The sequence below is a fragment of the Mastigoproctus giganteus genome, chromosome 4, assembly GCF_048544385.1.
Source record: "Mastigoproctus giganteus isolate SK-2022 chromosome 4, ASM4854438v1, whole genome shotgun sequence".
In the NCBI taxonomy this organism is placed as follows: domain Eukaryota; kingdom Metazoa; phylum Arthropoda; class Arachnida; order Uropygi; family Thelyphonidae; genus Mastigoproctus; species Mastigoproctus giganteus.
The window spans coordinates 46,890,232-46,912,339 of NC_143578.1; the positions used below are offsets into that span (position 1 = coordinate 46,890,232).

A 22,108-nucleotide genomic window follows, 5' to 3' on the forward strand; every position below is an offset into this window, starting at 1 on the left:
ATTTGGAATGAATGGATCAGTGAAATGGGAAGGTTTTTTTTTTTTTTTTATTTGGTTGATGCTGTATAAGCTTGCTTTCTTGCATAATATGCCTCTACTAATGCTAATGGGTTCCAAGATTGCTGACGCCTTTGAGAAGCAACATCGAATGCAATCTCGCCAACTGTTCGATTTGTGTAATGCAGATGTTGAGAACTTTTTTGATCGTTTGGTGACAAATGATGCATTTTGGGTGTACCAGTATGATCCAGAAACTAAAGACATATCAAAGCAGTGGAAGCACCCCACCTCCCAAAAAAGGCAAAGACCACCCCATCTGCAAAGAAGGTGATGTTATCTGTGTTTTGAGACAGAAAAGGGGTTATCCTGACAGATTACCTACCTCATGGTTCCAAGCTTACTGGAGAATACTACAGAAATTTTTTGAAAATGTTACATGATGCTTTGAAGGTGAAAAGTTAACCAAAGGTGTCCATCTTCTGTCAGACAATGCACCAGCTCACATGGCCGTTTCTCAGTACAGCTTCGAACCCACCCTATTTTCCTGATTTAGCACCATCGGACTTCTTCTTGTTTCAAGAAATTAAGAAACCATTGTGTGGATGCTGCTTTGATTCATCTCAGGAAGTCAATGAAGTGGAATCTTGGTTTCACGCAAAAAGTGCAGACTTCTATGATCAAGGCATTAAACAAATGATCCATAGATGAAAGAATGCATGGAGAGTAGGTAGAAAAGGATTAAAGTTCCTGTGAAGTTTCACCTTTCTAGGTAAGGGTGCAAACTTTTTGATACCCCCCTCATAGTGCAAGGGAGCCATAGGCTTTTGCTGCACAGGCAAAAAAAAAAAAGAAAAAAAAAGTAGATAGGAAAACACAAATTATATGCTTACCTCCTCACACAGGTAGCTATCCAGTTGACCTCTGAATGTATTCAAACTGTCAGCCTCAACTACATGCGAGGGTAACTTGTTCCATCAATAAACAACTCACTGGCTAAAAGAAAACTTCCAACAATCTACTCTAAACCCCAAGCCCTGTAATTTAAATTTATGACCCCTAGTTCTGGAATTGTTTAGAACATAGTGTATAGTGTTAATTGTAATGTGGCTCCGGGAGGTTTCCTGCAACTTCGTGTCAGGCAGTGTGATGAATACAAAGCACTGTAAAGGCCAGATTTATGCAGGTTAATAAGTGTTCGTGTAGTATTAGTGTGGGGTTGTGTTGTTCATCCAGCCTCTTAGCCTAGAGGCCTGTGTTTTCACACAAAAACGCCTAGTTTACCGCCCAGTGCCACAAGGAGGCAGGCCAGGCAGTAGGAAGTGTAAAGCACTGACGGGGCAAACCCTGTGGTAACCAAGGCTACAGATAGGGAGAGCCCAGTAAAAAAAAAAAGCTGATGATAGTGGGAAGACAGGAAGTGGGAGGGGTTTGGTTTGGATTTTATTGGCGCATTAGCAACTAAGGCTATAATGCACCAGTGGGAGGGGATTAAAGTGGTAGAGAGGAAGAGGGAGGTAGTAGTAAAGGTGCCCTGATGCTATCCAAATGGTCAGTCAACCATGCAGCCTTACAAGTAGCACACTTCGGCTGCTGATTTCTGTTTCTTGCAGTTCTTATAGTTGTGGCCAGGAACTGCGCAATGAGCACAGACAGGTCTTCTGACTGCAGTCCCTGGCAGTGTGACCATATTTATGACAACTGTAACTTTTCTACACATGTAAGTGTTCCCTGAATCTATGGCTGGTCCAGCCAGCATAGATTGATTCTCTGTTGACCTTTTAAATGTGTCCTTATTTTTGGAGAAATCTCTACCAACTACAATTAACTGTCCATTTTTTTGGCTTTTTGTGGCTCTCTTAAGTTGGAATTGCTCTGTGAATCCCTCTATGATCATTATTTCCTTAAAATTCTGGCAATAATATGTCATCAATTCCCTTTCAGGGGTAGATTCTACTATATCAAATATCAGAATATTGGGATTTCTCCCCTTTGGTTTTTCTGGTTTAAGTCCATGTTTATTGTTTAGAACAGTGAGAATTCCACCTTCATTCATTTTACTAATCCCTCTCAGAGCCTTATAAACCACAATCAGATCACCTCTGATGTGCCTGGTTGCCAAGCTCTGTAGCCCAAATAATTTCGGAGTCTTTCCTCATATGGTCAGCCTTCTGCCGATCTCACTATTTAAGTTGCCTGTCCTTGGACCTTTGAAGAAGCTCAATGTCTTTTTTCAGATAAGATCTCCATACTTGAACATGGTATTAAAAATGTGGTCTTAGAATTGCCTTATACAGTGTGATTATGAACTCTCTATCTCTACAGGATGACATTTGATAAATCATCGATAGGACAACATGGGCTTTCCTGGCTACCTGTTACACTGTTCAGAAAACTTCATATCTGCTCATATTGTAACTCCTATATGCTTTTCCTCCTCCACTATTTTTAATTCAACCCCACCAAGTGTATAATTTATTTGTGGGTTGCTATTTCCCAAATGTAAGACTTTGCATTTTGCAGAATTAAAACACAGTTTTAGTGAACTTCAGACCATCTCTGAAGTCTGTTCAAATCATTCTGAAGGAGTGCTGTATGGCAATGATTATTAATAACTCTTTATTTCAGCTGCAAATTTTTAACATCACACCTATCCCTTTGTTGATGTCATTTAAGCTATCGAGGCAGTGTTGTTGTTGTTATTTGGTTTTTAGGAGCATTAGCAACTAAGGCCATATTGTTTCGGGATATGCGGTGGTCATTCCCTAACCTTTCCGCATCCTCCGTATTTGGTGGTGACGGGCTCGAACCCCGGTCTAATCAAGAAGCATGTGCTATGCACTGCTGCTCCTTCCCACCTGGCTACGGAGGCACCCTGAGGCAGTGTTATGTGGGACGGAAAACTGCTAGCTTGGAGGGGGATTCACAGACTAAAAGATTAACAGTAGCTGCAGGTACAGGCAAAAGTGATTCTCGCACTGCTTCTATTGTAATGAGCAGCAGCCTGGAGAGCAGGTTTCTGGGGATTTCAAGAGCTGCTGGAAGTCATCATGAAACAAGTAAATACATGGGCTGTGTTAAGGTAACTAAGAGCAAGAACAGGTGCAGGTATACTTACTTATGTAAACTCTAGAAGGAAGGGGATAAATCAGATTGGTCCAATTAATATAGATGGTTCAACTATTGATGGTCCTACTCAAATAGCTGAAAACTGAATGAGTATTTTGCATCTACATTCACACATGAGATGTGTGAATGTTATTCAAGGAGAGGAATGCCAGAAGTTTATCAAATTTTAACAGGCAGCTAAGTGATTTTGTAATAACTGAGAGCAAAGTGGAGGAGAAATTGTTGAAGTTAAACATAAAAAAGGCACCTGGGGTGGATGAAATCTACCCAGTTATATTGAAGGAGGCAGCGAGGTAAGTTAAAAAACCCTTAGCCATAATTATGAGAGCATCCTTAGATTCAGGGGAGGTCCCCATGGACTGAAGATGTGCAAATGTATTCCCAATTCATAAAGGGGATCAAAGGGTGACACAAATAATTATAGACCTGTTAGTTTAACTTCTGTTCCAGCGAAAATAACGGAGTAACTAGTTAAAGAAATAGTGCAGGATTACCTAGACAAGACTGCAGTAATAGTTCAGACACAGCATAGGTTTGTTAAGGCGAAGTCTTGCCTGATAAATTTAATTGGATACTACCTTGTCGATCAATTCGGCCCTGGAAAGATTGTGCAAGGCTCAAGGGGTAGAATTTTTTTCAGCCTGGACTGTACTTGTTAAAAGGAGAGAGTGCTTCTACAGGGATGGGATACACTTAAATAGAAAGGGTGCAAGAATATTTGCTGATGCTATCGAGGCAGTGTTAGGTGGGTCGGAAAACTGCTAGCTTGGGGGGAGACAAAGACCAATAGATTGACAGTAGCCACTGGCAGAAGTGAAAGAGATTCTTGCACTGCTTCTATTAGAATGAGCAGAAGCCTGAAAAACAAGATGCATGGTATTTCAGAGACTGCTGGGAGCCATTGCAGTACAAGTAAACACATGGGTTGTGTTAGGGTAGCTAAGAATAGAAACAGGTGCAGGTATACTTGCGTATACACCAATGCTAGGAGTTTACTAAATAAATTTGATGAATTTGAGGTATTGCTCAAAACATCGAAGGCAGATATTGTTGGGATATCAGAGACGTGGTGTCACACAGATATAAGGGATGCAGAACTGCAATTTGGGGAGTACAACGTCTACAGAAAGGATAGACACGATAGGAAGGGGGGAGGGGTTATGCTATTAGTTAAGAAACACATAAAAACCAAGGAAGTGAAGCCAGTCGACATCGCTGGACAGTGCAGTGTGGAGTCAGTTTGGTGTGACATAAACATTGGGAGATCAAAATTGAGAGTAGGAGTGTGCTATAGGCCTAATGACTCTGATGAGTATAATAAGGAACTGTACAGGGAAATAGAGTGGGCCAGTAAATCAGAGTGTCTTATAATGGGAGATTTTAATTTCCCAGATATTGACTGGAATTTGGGGGCTGGTTACTCACACACTAGCAGGGCTTTTGTGGATTTATTGGATGATTGTTTTCTACATCAGCATGTTCAGGAGGCAACTAGAGAGAGAGAAATACTCTTGATTTGATTATCAGCAGTGATTCTCCATGCATTAAGAATCTGCAGATAAATGAACCACTAGGTGGCAGTGATCACAGTGTGCTGAAGTGGGATTTACTCAAAGAGGTAACTACCATTAGGGGTAAAGGGAAGGGTTATTGCTTCCGTAAAGGCGACTACGATGGACTGAGACAGTATTTAAATTCTATACAGTGGGACCAACTGATGATGTTACCAACAGCAAATTCAAAATGGGAAGCATTCAAAGAACTTATCTTGGAAGAACTTATCTTAACTTATCTTACAAATGTAAAGTACTAGGCTTTACATACCAACTAAGAAATATTGTTCAAGGTTTAGGCCAAAATGGATGTCAGATGAACTAATGAGGCATATGGCAGAGAAGAAAAATGCATGGGATACATACAAATTAACACATGACACAGAAGCCTATGATAGATACAAGTTGATATGCAACCAAGTTACAAAGGAGGTTAGGCAGGCGAAGGCAGATTACGAGAAATCCTTGGCAAGGGATGCAAAGAAAAACATCAAAGAGTTCTTTACTTATGTAAACTCTAGAAGGAAGGGGATGAATCAGATTGGTCCACTTGATATTGATGGGTCAAGTGTTGATGATCCTGCTCAGGTAGCTAACAAACTAATTGAATATTTTGCATCGACATTCACACATGAGGAGTTATTCAGCGAGGGGAATGCCAGAGGTGTATTGAACTCTAGCAGTAAGCTACAGAATCTTGAAATAACTGGGAGTAAAGTGGAGGAGAAACTGTTGAAGATAAACACAAGAAAGGCACCTGGGGTGGATGGGATCTATCCAGTTATATTAAAGGAGGAAGCAAAGGAAGTAAGCAAACCCTTAGCCATAATTATGAGAGCTTCCTTGGACTCAGGGGAGGTACCCATAGACTGGAAATGTGCAAATGTGACCCCAATTCACAAAGGAGGATCAAAGGCTGACACAAGTAATTATAGACCTGTGAGCTTAACTTCTGTTCCAGGAAAATTAATGGAGGCACTGGTTAAAGAAGCACTGCAGGATCATTTAGACAAGACTTCAGTTATAGCTCAGACACAGCATGGTTTTGTTAAGGGGAAGTCTTGCCTGACCAACTTGATTGGATACTATGATGCAATCACAAAAGAACTGGATGCAGGGAATAACTTTGATATTATATACTTGGATCTTAGAAAGGCTTTTGATACTGTTGCACATGGAAGACTGCAACACAAATTGGAGCAGTGTGACATTGGAGGCAAATTGCTGCTATGGATGAAGGGGTGGTTGAGGGGGAGAAGACAGAGAGTGGTAATCAATGGACACTGCTCATCGTGGACGGATGTTATTAGTGGAGTCCCTCAGGGCTCAGTGTTGGGTCCATTATTGTTTTCTGTATTTATAAATGATATTGATGATGGTATATCGGGCTTAATGTCCAAGTTTGCAGACGATACAAAGGTTGGCAGGGTTGTCAAGGACACTACTGACACTATGCTGCTGCAACAGGATCTGGAAAGGTTGAGCAGATGGGCTGAGAGGTGGCAAATGAAGTTTAACATTGACAAATGTAAAGTACTACACATGGGAAACAGCAACCCCAGAGCAACGTATCAACTCTGTGGTTCTACACTGACAGTGGTAGAGAATGAAAGGGACTTGGGGGTGGTTGTGCAGGCAGATATGAAGTTCTCTGAGCAGTGCAGACGGGCTGCAAGAGTAGCTCATGGAGTATTGTCAATGATATACAGGAATTTTTCCAGCAGGGATAAGGAGGTTATTATTCCATTGTATAAGGCGATGGTCAGGCCACACCTAGAGTACTGTATACAGGTCTGGAGGCCTCATTTCAAGAAGGATGTAGAGCTGCTGGAACGAGTACAGAGAAGGGCAACAAGATTAGTGAATGGAACAAAGGGGTGCTCTTACGAAGAAAGGCTTAAGTTTTGCAAATTACAGTGTCTGGAGACTAGGCACCAGCGAGGTGATCTGATAGAGGTGTATAAAGCCTTGAATGGTTTAAGCATGCTCAATGCTGATGGGATTCTTCCTCTAGCTCAGAAAAATCACCTGAGAGGGCATAAATTCAAATTGAGGAAAGACAGATGTAGGATAGACGTGCGGAAATTTGCCTTTAGCCAGCGGGTGGTTGGTTGGTGGAACAGACTTCCATCCCTTGTGGTGGAGATTGATAGCCTAAATAAGTTTAAGGCTCAGCTGGACAGGTATTTTGAACGAACAGAGGGGTGAAGTGGAAGTGGGTTTTTTTTTTTGGCTGATGCTGCATAAGCTTGCTTTCTTGCATCAAATGCCTCTACTAATGCTAATGCTAATGCTAATACTACGATGTGGTCACAAAGGAACTGGATGCAAAAAATAATTTTGATATCATATACTTGAATTTCAGGAAAGCTTTTGATACTGTTGTTCATGGAAGATTGTTCTATAAATTAGAGTGATATGGCAATAAGGGCAAGTTGCTGCAATGGATAAAGGGATGGTTGAGTGGGAGACTGCAGAGAGTGGTAATAAATGGACACTGCTCTGTGGTGCTGTGCCCATTGTTGTTTTTGTATTTATCAATGATATTGATGAAGGTATATCAGGCTTAATGTCCAGGTTTCCAGATGATACAAAGTGTGTGTGTGTGTGTGTGTTATGGAGGTTTAATGGCACATAAGCTGCTGAGGCTATAGTGCACCTAGATGATATAAAGGTTGTTAGGGTTGTTAATGACAGTAAAGACTGTATGCTACTGCAACAGGATCTAGAAAAGTTAGGCAGATCAGCTGACAAGTGGCAACTAAAGTTTAACATTGACAAATGCAAAGTACTGCATATGGGTGCAGAAACCCAAGAGAAACGTACCAACTATGTGGTACTACACTCAGGTAGGTGAAGAATGAAAAAGACCTGGAGGTAGTTGTGCAGTCAGATACGAAGTTCTCTGAGAAGTGCAGATGGATGCCAGAGAAGGTCATGGAGTTTTGTCAAAGATAAATAGGAATTTTGCTAGCAGGGACAAGGAGGTGATTATCTTCATGTATAAGGCAATGGCCAGACCACGCCTTGAGTACTGTGTACAGGTCTGAGGCCTCATTTTAGGAAGGATACAGAATTCCTCCTTAAAGGGCAACAAGATTGGTGATAGGAATAAAGGGGCACTCTTACCAGGAGAGGCTTAAGTTTTACTGCTTTTGCAAAGGCTTCAGATGCTGGAGACTTTGCCTAGTCTCCAGCATCTGGAGACTAGGCACCTGCAAGGTGATCTGATTAAGGTGTATAAGGCCTTGAATGGTTTAAGCAGGCTCAATGCTGATGGGACACTTCTGCTTGCTCAGATTAGGAACCCGAGGGGGCATAGATTTAAATTAAGGAAAGACAGCATTCACATTAGCATCAGTTGAGGCAAATGATGCAAGAAAGCAAGCTTATACAGCATCATGCAAAAAAAAAAAAATAAAAATAAATAAAATAAATAAACAACCCTTCCTAATTTCACCCATCCAGTCACTCCAAATGTCTGTCTAGTTCAGCCTTAAATTTATTTAAGCTATGAACTTCCACAACAACAGATGGAAGTCCATTCCAGCAATCAACTACCAGTTGGCTAAAGGGAAACTTCCATACATCTATTCTGCAACTGTCTTTCCTCAATTTGAATCTATGTCTCCTCTGATTCTTAGTCTGAGCAAGCAGAAGTATCCCGTCAGCACTGAGCCTGCTCAAACAATTCAAGGCCTTATACACCTCAATCAGATAACCTCGCAGGTTCCTAGTCTCCAGATGCTGCAACTTTCAGAACTTAAGCCTTTCTTGATAAGCGCACCCCTTTGTTCCTCTCACCAATCTTCTTGCCCTTCTCTGTACTCGCTCAAGCAAATCTACATCCTTCCTAAAAGAAGGCCTCCAGACCTGTATGTAGTACTCAAGGTGTGGCCTGACCATTGCCTTATACAAAAGGATAATCACGTCCTTGTCTCTGCTAGCAAAAATACCTATATATCATTGACAAAACTCCATGACCTGCTTTGGCAGTCCGTCTGCATGGCTCAGAGAACTTCATATCTGACTCACAGTTACCACCAGCTCTTTTTCATTCTCAACCTCCCTGAATGTAGTACCATTCAGGTACTACATTCAGGTAGTACCTGAATTCAGGTAGTACCCATTGCAGTATCTTGCCCTTAATGCCATACCTTCCAATTTGTACAGCAGTCTTCCATGTGCAATAGTATCAAAAGCTTTCCTGAAATCCAAGTATATGATATCAAAATTATTTTTAGCATCCAGTTCCTTTGTGACCACATCGTAGTATCCAATCAAATTGGTTAGACAAAACCTCCTCTTAACAAATCCATGCTGTGTCTGAACTATTGCTGCTGTCTTGTCTTGGTGATCCTGTATCACCTATTTAACCAGTGGCTCCATTATTTTCCCCGGAACAGAAGTTAAACTAACAGGTCTATAATTATTTGTGTCACCCTTTGAACCCCTTTGTGAATTGGAGATACATTTGCACATCTCCAATTCATTGGAACCTCCCCTGGTTCTAAGGATGCTCTCATAATTATGGCTAAGGGTTTGCATCTTTCCCTTCCTGCCTCCTTCATTAAAACTGGACAGATTCCATCTGCCCTAGGTGCCTTTTTTATGTTTAACTTCAACAATTTCTCCTCCAATTTGCTCTCAGTTATCACAAAATCACTAAGCTCCCTGTTAGAGTTTGATAAACCTATGGTATTCCCCTCCTTGAATAACATCTCATATGTGAATGTAGATGCAAAATACTCGTTCAGTTTATCAGCTATTTGAGCAGGATCATCACTAGTCGAATCATCTATGTTAAGTGGACCAATCTGATTCATTCCCTTCTTTCTAGAGTTTACACAAGTAAAGAACTATGTGCTGTTTTTCTTTGCGTCCTTTGCCAAATAAATCTCGTAATCTGCCTTCACCTGCCCGACTTCCTTTGTGATTTGATTACAGACTACCTTATATCTGTACATAGGCTTCTGTGTTGCCTGATAATTTATATGCATCCCACGCATTTTTCTTCTTTCCACAAGCCTTGTTAATTCATCCGACATCCATTTAGGCCTGAACCTTGAACAGTATTTCTTAGTTGGCATGAAAAGCCTAGTAGGATCCAAGATTAAGTCCCTGAAGGCTTCCCATTTAGAATTCATCATTGGTAATGTCATCAGTTGATCCCACTCTATAGAATTTAAAAACTGTCTGAGACCGGTGCATTCACCTTTACGAAAACAAAAACCCTTCCCTTTACAATTGATCGTTCATACATCTTTAAGTAAATCACACATCAGTACACTGTGATCACTGTCACCTAGTGGTTCCTTTATCTGCAAATTCCTAATGCATGTGTCATCACTGCTGATAATCAGATCAAGGGTATTACTCCCTCTGGTTGCTCCTCGAACATATTGCTGTAGAAAACAATCCTCCAATAAATCCACAAAAGTCTTGCTAGCATGCAAGTGACAAACCCACAAGTTCCAGTCAATATCTGGAAAGTTAAAATCACCCATTACAAAACATTCTGATTTACTGGCCCATTCTATTTCTCTGCACAACTGTCCATTGTACTCATCAGCATCATTAGGCCTATAACATACTCCTATTCTCATTTTCCCTTTCCCAGTGTTTATGTCACACCAAACAGACTCAACATTGCACTGTCCACTTGTGTCAACTGGATGCACTTCCTTAGATTTTATGTATTTCTTAACTAACAGCATAACCCCTCCTCCCTTCCTTCTCTGTCTGTCCTTTCTGTACACATTGTACTCCCCAAATTCCAATTCTGCATTGCTTATATCTGTGTGACACCATGTCTCTAATATCCTAACAATATCTGCCTTTAATGCCTTGATCAGCACTTCAAATTCATCAATTTTATTTAGTATACTTGTAGCATTAGTGTACATGCAAGTATGTATTCACTTGTTCTTACCCTTACCCTAACAGAGCTCTTTACTTATTCCATGTTCCATGATGACTCCCAGCAGCTCTTGAAATCCCCAGCAACTTGCTCTCTAGGCTGCTGCTCATTACACTAGAAACAGTGCAATAATCACTTTTGCTTCTGCCTGCGGCTACTATTAATCTTTTAGTCTGTGAATCCCCCCAAAACTAGCAATTTTCCGACCCACCTAACACTGCCTCAATAGCATCAGCAAATATGCTTAAACCCTTTCTACTGAAGTGCATCCCTTCCCCATAGAAGCAGTCTCTGCTGTTAGCAAGCATAGACCATGCTGAAAAAAATTCTACCCCTTGTACCTTGCACAATATTTCCAGGGCCAAATTGATCGACAAGGCTCTCATCCTATACTCCCTCCTATCGTGTCTGGCCAGAATCTTTCAAATTTAACCCTAATTCACGGCTTTTTTTTCAACAGTGACCTGTACTTGTTAAGTAATTCAGCCGGTCTCCTACTCTTAATATCATTAGTGCCAATGTGTACAACAATATCACCTTTTGTGCCCTTAAAAGATGATATCCGCTCTACAATGCCATCAACCTTTGCTCCTGGCAGACATACCCTGGTCCTGTTCCACCTATCCTTTTTACATAGCATGCTCACAATTTTCCTGACAATAGAATCACATGTTATTAATGTTTGCCATTTTCATACATCCTTATTATTTTTATTTTCTGAACCAACTCGATCACCTTCCTTTTCTTGATAGATTTACTAGTACCGCTGTAGGGGACATAAATTTAAGTCGAAGAAGGATGGTTGCAGGATAGATGTGAGAAAGATTGCTTTCAGCCAGCGGGTGGTTGATTGTTGGAACAGGCTCCCATCTGTTATTGTGGAAGTGGATGGGTTGAATAAATTCAAGAGAGAACTAGACATATTCTTGAGGGTATAGAAGAATTTATTTATTTTTTTTTTTTTTTGCTGATGCAACATAAGCTTGCTTTCTTGCATCACTTTCCATTACTGCTACTACTACTATCGTATAAAGAATTAAAAGTAACAACAGTATCAAGGGCAGTAGATATATCTATAAAAAAATGAAGATATCCTTATTTTTCCAAACCCAATAAATTGGAACTAAACAGGTTTCTTGGAGCCAAAAGGAATTCCATAGTGGAAAAATTGAGGTATAAGACAATAAATATATCTTGTTTTATCTCACATTTAAATCTAAAGGTTATGTTTAAATGTATGTGTGGGTTTGTGTTTTTATCTAATTGGTTTTTTACATATTAATCTGTGTGTGTGCATATTACTTATTTACTTCTGTTTGAGTTACTTGCTCAAATAGTTTTTTTTTTTTTTAATTAAAAGAAAGAAAGGAATATAATGGAAATTCACACATTCAAAAAATTTTTTATCTGATATCTTGAAACATGCAAATGCACTGGAAGATACTGGTGACACTCATTTAATTAATGTACAAACAAAATACAGGCATACCTCGGTTAACGTTACCTCTGATAACGAAGCTTCGATATAACGAAGTCCGCAATTTCAAGCCTCATTTAACATAAAAAAAATATTCCAGTTTAATCACCTGAAATCTAAACAAACTGACGAAATTACGGAAACCTTTTGGGCTTCTCGTGGTTGGTTCGAGAAATTTAAAAAACGGGCCAGGGTTCATGGTGTAAAATTAACAGGAGAAGCCGAAAATAAGTTTTCAGAAAAACTAAAGGAAATAATTGAACGTGAAAATTTTCCACCAAATTTGGTGTTCAGTGTTGACGAAAGCGGTTTGTTCTGGAAACGGCTACCAACAAAAAGTTTCATTTCTATTGAAGAAAAACCTGCTGCTGGGTTCAAAGCAGCTAAAGACCGTTTAATGTTACTCTTTCGATCAAATGCCTCTGGCGATTATAAATTAAAATTGTTATTAGTTTACCGTTCAGAAAATCCGAGGGCGTTAAAAGGTAACATAAAAATGAATTTACCTGTAATATGGAAAGCAAATAGAAAAGCGTGGGTTACCAAGGAGTTATTTACTGATTGGTTTGTTAACCACTTTTGTCCTGAAGTAAAACGGTATTGTCAAAAAAACAACTTTGAAGAAAAAGCTCTTTTGTTGTTAGCCAATGCTCCGGGACATCCTACTGATCTTAACACGTTGGACACATGCATTCCTGTCAAAGTTGTGTTTCTTCCAGCAAACACAACTTCTCTGATTCAACCATTGGATCAGGGAGTGATAGCATCATTTAAAGCTTATTATCTGCGTCGAACATTAAGCAATTTAACTGAACTAGAGGATAAAGAGGAAATGGGAGTTAAAACGTTTTGGAAAAACTACACCATTAAAAAGGCAATTGAAAACATTGATAGTTCTTGGAAAGAAGTCACTAAGAAATGCTTAAATGGAGTTTGGCGCAAAATATGGTCAGAAGTTGTACTAGAAGAAGAAAATAACATCCAAGAAATTAGAAATGAAGTTATCCAGATGGCTCAATCAATAGGTTTCGAAAATGTCGATGAAGAGGATGTTAGAAATTTATTGAATGCAGAAGATGATGGTTTTTCAGTGGAAGATTTAGAAAACCTTGTTAGCAACGAAGACAAAGATAATGAAGACGAAGTTAAAGAAGTTCCTGCCGAAAAAGTGTTAACAAACAAAGATTTAAAAAGCTGCTTAAATGACATTGAAAACGTTTAAATTTTTTTAGTGAAAATGATCCTGATTTAGGAAGAAGTTTTATTGTTAAGCGATCAGTGTTAAATGCAATAACTCCGTATAGGCAATTGTTAAATGAAAGAGAAAAAAAGCATAAGCAATCAACTTTAGACTCATATTTTAAAATGTGATTTCACTTTGTATGTAAGTTGAATGTTTATTTAATAAAACTTTTCTTTGTTCGAAAAAAAAGCTTTTCATTTTCTTTACGTACGAACGTATCCCTATTCTGGCCATAGTATTTTTACCTCTGAAAACGAAGTTTCGCTTAACGAAGTAATTTCGTGGAACGCATCCTATTCGTTATTCGAGGTATGCCTGTATTAATTTGAATACATGCAAAAAAAAAAAAAAAAAAAAAATGTAACGAACCCTCACGATCTTGCTTGAGGAGTCTAGCAAACTGATTTGGGTAATAAAAATAAAATTTGAGAGTAGAAACCTGCCAATCTCATGCATCACAAACAACCATTTTTATCTATTCTCTCTTCTTAATAGTTCTTTTCCTTTCGTCTTCTACCTATTATTTTATTTTATTTATTTATTTTTTTTTGTCCTCGCCTTTTCTCATTATTATATGGGGTCAGCATTTTTATTGTTTTGGCATGCAATTTTTAAGGCCGGATGCTCTTCCTGAAGCGAACCCTCACCCTTTATCCAGGCTGGGAATATGCAGTGGTCATTCCCTGACCTACCGCATCCTCCATATTTGGTGGGTACGGGATCGAACCCCGGTCTAATCAAGAAGCGTGTGCTATGCACTACTACTCCTGGCTACGGAGGCGCCACCTATTATTTTATTTCATATTGTTTATTTCATGAGACAGGATTCTAGGTAGGTCTGTGTTGGATAATTTATTTTTTTAAATTTTAACTTTAATTTTATATTTAATTTTTGTTTAATTTTATTTAGTGATCTCTATTAGTTAGTACAAGTTGAAGTCTTAATTTAATTTCAATGGTATTCTTGGAAATGTGGGTTGAGGAAATTTCTTCCTTTTTGCCTTTATTTGCTCAATATTATATTAAGCTTATAGCCTTGTAGGCATCTGGTTACTGTACTTGCAATAATATAAAGATATATTTATCAAAAAAGGTTCTTTAATTAATTAAGTCACCTCTGGAAGTCTGCTTATTTAAATTATTATGTGAAAGAATCAAAAATAAAACAGATAGAAAGACAAGCAGTGGGGAAGCATTAAAAACATTAAAAGACACTATTTTCCTGAAATGCATTTTAGTAAAATGTATCATCTCTAAAACCACCAAAAATAAGACAAAATGAAAAGAGCATAAGTATGGAGAAAAATAATAAACTTTGAAAACAGTAGTAAGAAGAGAACTATTAGTTCTCTTCTTGCTACTGTGTTTCAATTTTATTATTTTTATGCATGTTCACACACACACACATATATATATATATATATATATATATATATGTGTGTGTGTGTGTGTGTGTGTGTGTGTGTGTGTGTGTGTGTGTGTGTGTGTGTGTGTGTGTGTGTGTGCTTACAACTATTATTTTCACCATGTTCGTCCATCTACATGTAACAGAAGGACTCCCAGTGGACAGATTTTCATGAAATTTTGTATTTGGGCTTGTCAAAAATATTTGTTGAACCAAACCAAACCAAATTTCATTAAAATCTGACAAATAGAACTCCAGCAATTATTATTTCTTTTTTTCCATACAATTTGTATATACAGTCAGTCCTCGTATAACACCATAGTTGTGTTCCTAGAACCCTCGTGCAATACAAAATCATGCAATATAAATAACAGGCCTTATGGGAAAAATAGGGTTAGGTGCCAACCACCCAATTTTCAACACACATTTGTAACCAAAACATTACCAAACACAATATTATAATTGTAATAAAATACTTACACAGTTGAAAAATGTCAAATTTATAATTTAATCATTTAAATTTAGGTTCTAACCTTAAAAATAAATAAAGACAGCTTGAGGGAAAGGGCGTGAGAAAGGGTTGAAGCAGGGAAATTATGGGGAAAGTCACGGCAGGTTGTCACCATTATTGGAACTGTGAGGTGGAAGAGATGCAGATGAGGAATTTGGACAAAATGTGGTCAAACCCAGAACTACAGGGCTGTGGCTCAGTTTCTTTTTCTTTCTTGGGTGTTTTCATAAAAAAAAGACATCTAGTTTCTGTTGTTTTGCCATCTTCCTTCTTTCACAAAGCAGTTGCTTATATGGCTCCAAAGCAGATCAAATTGTACATTCTGCTTCTTTCTGCATTGTAATTGTTATCTTCTAGCCACTGTACTCTTTTCTAAAATGAATTCAAAATGAAGATAACTCTGAGGTAGAAAGCTGTCTTATGGTGGCTTGCAGACCTTTGCCGTCTTCTCCATCTTCCACCTGTCCTTCAGCAACAAGTTGTTGCTGTTCTCCAGTTGAAGGTTCTTCTTCAGTTTCTCAAAGCCAACCTACTTTGTGAGGGCAACACAATGTGCTTTTAATTTTGGAAGCTCCTTTATGGGATCAAAGCCTTTAAAATCAAGAATAAAATCTGGTAAAAGAGGCTGCCAAACACCATGCAAGCAGTCTTTTGTCACTTTGTTCCAAGCCTCTGCAGTTATGTCAGTTGCATTCTTTATATTGAATTTCTTCCAGAAGTCCATAAGTGTTGGTGCATTTTCACCCTCTGTTGCTGCTATCAACATCTTCATCAAATGTGCATCTTGTATAATAGTGCTTAAAAGCAGCAATTACTCCTTGGTCAAGTGGCTGGATAAGAGATTTTGTATTAGGGGGTAAAAAACAGGATTTTGATGTTTGATGACAGTTCAGAAAGGGTTGGAGGGCGACTCGGAGCATTGTCCAAAACAATTAAAATCTAAAATAAAAATTCACATTTTTCTTTTTGCAGTAGCTTTGAAACACATCCTCAAACACATGTAGTAGCAGATCAGTGATGATCTGCCCTGTCATCCATACTCTCCTGCTACTCCTTAAGTAAACAATCAGGGCAGACTTTAAAAAGGCAAGGTAAATACAGCCATTATCAATCCACTGCATGATATAAGCCTCCTCAACAATTTATGTTGAGGGAAGTGGACCATAATCTACCATGCTGGCCCAGTGGGGTTGGCAGATCACAGTATTTAGCAGTCAGGGGCTTGAACCCCGGTCTACTCAAAAAGCATGTGCTACTGCACTCCTGCTCCTGACCACCTGGCTATAGATGCCTGTAAGGTAGACCTTATAATCCCTTTTAATTCTAGTGGATTGACTGCATGATAAACAACAACAGGCTTCAGTTTCTATTCACCACTTGCATTTTTTCCTAACATACCAGTCAATTTCTCCTTAGTATCCTTGAAGCCTGGAGCTCGTGCTTCCTCTCTCTCTTGAGATATGTTCATGATAGCATTTTTTTGCAGTATAGTCCTGTTTCATCGAAGTTGTAAATTTGGTCCAGTCTACAGCCCTCTTCTTCAACTAGTTTTTTCAGTATCAAAAGAAATGCCTTTGCTGCCTCTTCATCTGCACTTGCAGCTTCACCTAATAATTTTACTTTATGGTAAACGTGGCATTTCCTGAAATTATTAAACCAGCCACTACTGGCAGTAAAGGGATGCACTTCTTGAGGGTTTCAGCTTTATTTCTGAGGTCTTCAAATATTGCTGATGCTTTTGCCTTTATCATAAGCAAACTTGTTCCCGATCTCTTCTTTGTTTGATCTTCTATCAAAACAGACAATAGACATTCCATCTCTTCCAATTCTTTATGTCTTGATCTAATGGATTTTGTTACACTTTGAGTTGTTCCTGCTATAAAAGTTGCTTTTATTTTTCTCTGCATTCTTTCAAATTGTTCTCAGCACTGCTTCACTTAGGCCCATAGCATAAACAATATCACGCTCTTTCATTCTGCTCAAGGAATTTCACAATTTTGGCTTTTTTCTCTATCAATATTACTTGTCTTTTTCTCTCTGAACCTGCAGTATCTTCACAAGCATGCTTCATTTTCACACTTTTTTCACGTATTTTAATTATTTTTAGGGAATAAAGCAGAATTACAGTATAAAAAGAACAAAAATGAGAAGCCATGCTTGATGCACACAAACAAATCAGCATGCACATGAAGAAACTGAGTAACAATGCAGTAAGTGTTGCTTGCAGGGCGATTTCGCTGCATTCGACTGCCATTTCTTGTAAACGTAAAGGAGAACTGTGTATAAGCAAATTCGGTTCGTGTCATATGCGACATCATTCCCTCTATATATAAATTGTGTATGATCAAATTTGTGTAATAAAATACTTACACAGTTGAAAAATATCAAATTTATAATTTAATCATTTAAATTTAGGTTCTAACCTTAAAAATAAATAAAGACAGCTTGAGGGAAAGGGTGTGAGAAAGGGTTGAAGCAGGGGAATTATGGGGAAAGTCATTCATAGATTAAATATAGTTATAATGCAATATTGTTAGCTTTAGACAGTCTCTGCATGTTTTACATGTATTGTTAAGCAAGGCGTTATGCATGTATTGATATGCAAGTGACTGTGATGTCACTTTATGAAGAGATACACATATATAGAAAGAAAAGAGACAACAAAAAAAAAAAAGAGCAATACAGAAGGAGAGTAATAAATATTATATAGTTGTAATTAAACTAAATGGTTTAAGTTTAGAGAATATAGACCTACAGAGTTTTACATGTGCACTGTTCATCTGAAGTGGCTTCTATAAGTCCCATTCTCTCTTCCAAAGCAGTCCGAACACATACTGAACCAGTCAACATCCTTTTACTGTCCAATTTTAAACTCACAAAACCAACTTTTCTTCTTCCTCATTCATTCATTCAACTTTTGTTCTCTGGAACAACCTACCTTCATATGTATTTCCTGAAAATTAAAATCTACAGAAATTCAAGTCTAATGCCGACAAATATCTTCTTTCATCTTCTCAACCTTCAACCCATGTATGGTACTAAGTACTATAGGTTCTAATACATCTTGTGTTTCGGGTTTTCATAAAAAAAAAAGAAAAAAAGGTTTTATTAAGTGTTCTATAAAGTTATAATCTTAGTAATTAACTGATAAAGAGATAATTATATTTACTTTTCCTTTCTATTAATCATAGAATGAAAAAGAAAATAAATAAATTAAAAAAAAAAAAAATTGAATGTGCCTGAAATGTAATACACTACATACACTGAATAACTTGTTCAACGTGCCTATGTTCTTTTCATTTATACACTATTTAAGGTGTTTTAGAGTTGACATGCTTTGCCATTGTTTTCAAAAAGAGAACTACTAGTTTTTTTGCCACTGTTTTTTATAATTTTTCTCCATACCTATGCACATTTTGTTTTATACTCTGTTTCAAGTGTTTTAGAGCTGACATGCTTTGCTAAAATGCATTTCAGGAAAGTGATGTCTTTTTAAAGTTCCCCAGTCCTTGTCTTTCTATCTGCTTCATTTTTGATTCTTTTCATATAAGAATTTTTTAAATGAGCAAACTTTTTAGAGGTGTTACTTAATTCAAGAAGCAAGCTTTTTTTGCCAAATTTATTTTTATATATTTGCTTCATATTTACATTTGATCTCCTTTTCTGTAGATATAGTAGTAGTAATACTAATAGAGGCATGTGATGCAAGAAAGCAAGCATATGAGCTTATGTAGCATCAGCCAAAAAAAAAAATAATAATAATAATAAATAAATAATTCACACAACCATTCCCTCTAAATGTTTGTCCAGTTCCTCCTTAAATTTATTTAGCCTATCAACTTTCACAATGACAGATGGAAGTTTGTTCCAGCAATTAACCACCCACTGGCTAAAGGCAAATTTCTGCACATCTATTCTACAACTGTCTTTCCTGAATTGGAATTTATGCCCCCTTAGGTTCATAATCTGAGCAAGTGGAAGAATCCCATCAGAATTCAGTATGCTCAACCCATTCAAGGCCTTATACACCTCAATCAGATCACCTCACAGGTGCCTAGTCTCCAGCCGCTGCATTTTGCAGAACTTAAGCCTTTCTTGGTAAGAGGATCCTTTCATTCCCCTCATCAATCTTGTTGCCCTTCTCTGTACACATTCAAGAAAATCTACATCCTTCCTAAAATGAGGCCTCCAGACCTGTACACAGTACTCAAGGCGCAGCCTGACCATTGCCTTATATAAAGGGATAATCACCTCCTTTTCCCTACTAGCAAAATTTCTGTATATCATTGACAAAACCCCATGATCTGCTCTTGCAGTCTGTCCGCATTGCTCAGAAAATGTCATATCTGACTTCACAATTACTCCCAGGTCTTTTTCATTTTCTACCACCCTAAGTGTAGTACCACACAGTGGTACATTCCTCTGGGGTTACTTCTATCCATATGCAGTACTTTGCATTTGTCAATGTTAAACTTCAGTTGCCACTTCTCAGCCCATCTGTCCAAATTTTCTAGATCCTGTTGGAGTAACACACTGCCATTACTTTATTAACAGCCCTGTCAACCTTTGTATCATCTGCAAATGTATCCCTAATTTACAAAGGGGGATCGAAGGGTGACACGAGTAATTACAGACCAGTTAGTTTAACTTCTGTTCCGGGTTATGTTTATGCTTGTCAAAGTTCAAAGTGTTTCTCAGATGTTTCATTTTAAAAGTTTTTTTCTAAGGTCCAAAATAGTGCTCAGGTGAAACCTGTGCATTCAGCAAGCTTCCATCTTGTGTACAGCTTAGTGCTGACATGCATTATGACACTACCCACATCCCACCAATTACTTTAAACAGTTAGCAGTGCTCCTCCCTATTCTTCTGTGTCAGCTTAATTAGCAGACTACATCAGTATCTGCCACTGATTTGGAGAGGTCTAAGTTCAATTCTCATTAATGGCTAGAGGAATTTCCAAAGTCTTCTTCAGTTGAGGCTGTATCTACCTGATTTCAGGCAGAGAGAGAGAGAGCAGGGTTTTTCATTTTGTGCAACATGTAAATTATTCTGTGAATGCACTCTTCTACAGACGACAAAATGTATTAAACAGTATTAAATGTATTAGGTATAATGTATTATATAATAAAAATATATTATTATACATTTAGACTAACAAGCTCTGACTTCTGTTAAAATAATAATTTGAATTTGCCTTTCCCCCTCCCCTCTCATTCCAAGTGATCATAGAGGCCAGATGGAGAAAAAATAATTTTTCTCAAGCTGGCCTCTATGATCTTTCCGGTCTGGGATACTACATGCCTGTACTGTCTGCCTCTACTTGTCTTTATGAAAAATCAATCATTGTCTATAACATCTGGAATAGCTTCTGAGCACAGCTTGTTCTTCTTCTTTCTAGAGTCAATTGCCAGAAAGAAGTAGAATAAATCAATCTAAGCTCTGGAGGTATAATCACCTTTGAAAAATAGCAGTCACATTTTTTAACATGATATTTTATAAAGAAGAGCAAAAACAGCATACTAGTTAAACTAAATATAAAAATGTGCTAAAACTAACATGACCAATTAGCTTAATATTAAAAATAGCAAGAGCTTCTCTTAAGTAACTCACCACACTATCTGTTTAAAAAACTGACCTTATTCATCCTGAAAATATTGGGTTTTTAAAACTAAGTTTTAAAATCATTTTAATGTAACAATTAATACAAAGGAATGCAGAATTCTTTCCCTGTAAAGATCTACAAATTTTTTTATCATTTATGTAATAAACGAAGCCTATGTTGTCCAACATGGACTTAAAGGAATATTCTTTGGCAATTAGGAAGTCATACTGCTCATTAAAATCATTTTAATGAATAGCTAATACCTATTAATGAAAAACTGTCCACAGTATATTACCTCTATTTGGGGAACATTTTTTTCATGTCTTTTTCTCACAAGTAAAATATCATTATACTAAAAAAATTCTGCAATGCTTGAATTAGAACTTTTAGAAATATAAAATAACAGAAATGCTTTGAGTCACATTCATAAATTGTTCATAAGCATATATAAGTCCACTCTGAAATTTCATGCTGCCCTTAAAAAATTCTAGCTAATAGGTAAAAAGACTGTTTAAATCAAAGATGACATCCATATATACAGAACATTTTCAAATAGCAAATGAGTCAACAAACGTGTAAAATAAAAACAGAACAAAACACCTTTGCACTTCAATCTGACAGCTACTAAAACATTTATCAAAATCCACAGATAAATTGTCAACTTCCTCCAAAAATGAATCCACAAACTTTGCAAACAACCTAAAATCTGGATAGTGTTTGAATTTATGTGCAGACCAACATAAGATAACCATTTATTAATAGAGTAAACAATAAAGTATAGAAATAGAGTAATCTCTTGAAATTATTAAGCTATGAGAGCAATAATAATGTGAATTTAAAGTTCAGTTTCAGTATTACGGATATATATATTTTTTATGCTAAGGTATTATACAGGCATGTATGATTTTAAATTATTTTGCCTTAAGTTTAATTTTTATAAAGATGTATTTTGATTATATATTCAGGTTACTATCATTAGTAGGTTAATGATAGGTTACTCTCATTATCAGGCTACTAACATTATATATAAAATCCATAATTGCAGCCTTGATGATGTAATATAATTTAAAAAATTAAATTATATTATCCTTTTAAAGTACTGTTACTAAAAATGTTACAATTATTTTATGAAATTATTATTATTTCATATTACTTGCATCCAAATATGCTACTATTTTCTTGATCTATATTTTTATGTTAGTGTACAACTTTCGGCACTAATAAACTGACTGCAGTTAAATGCAAAAAAGCTAATCTTTTTAAAAATTTTA

At 37.3% G+C, this 22,108-nt stretch overlaps 1 protein-coding gene across 4 annotated transcripts in view; it reads right to left on the reverse strand.

The window, feature by feature from the left end:
• LOC150086693 (protein turtle-like) overlaps positions 1-22,108 on the reverse strand; it is a 1,103,226-nt gene that overhangs the window by 417,160 nt on the left and 663,958 nt on the right. The gene's annotated exons all lie outside the window — the stretch shown is intronic.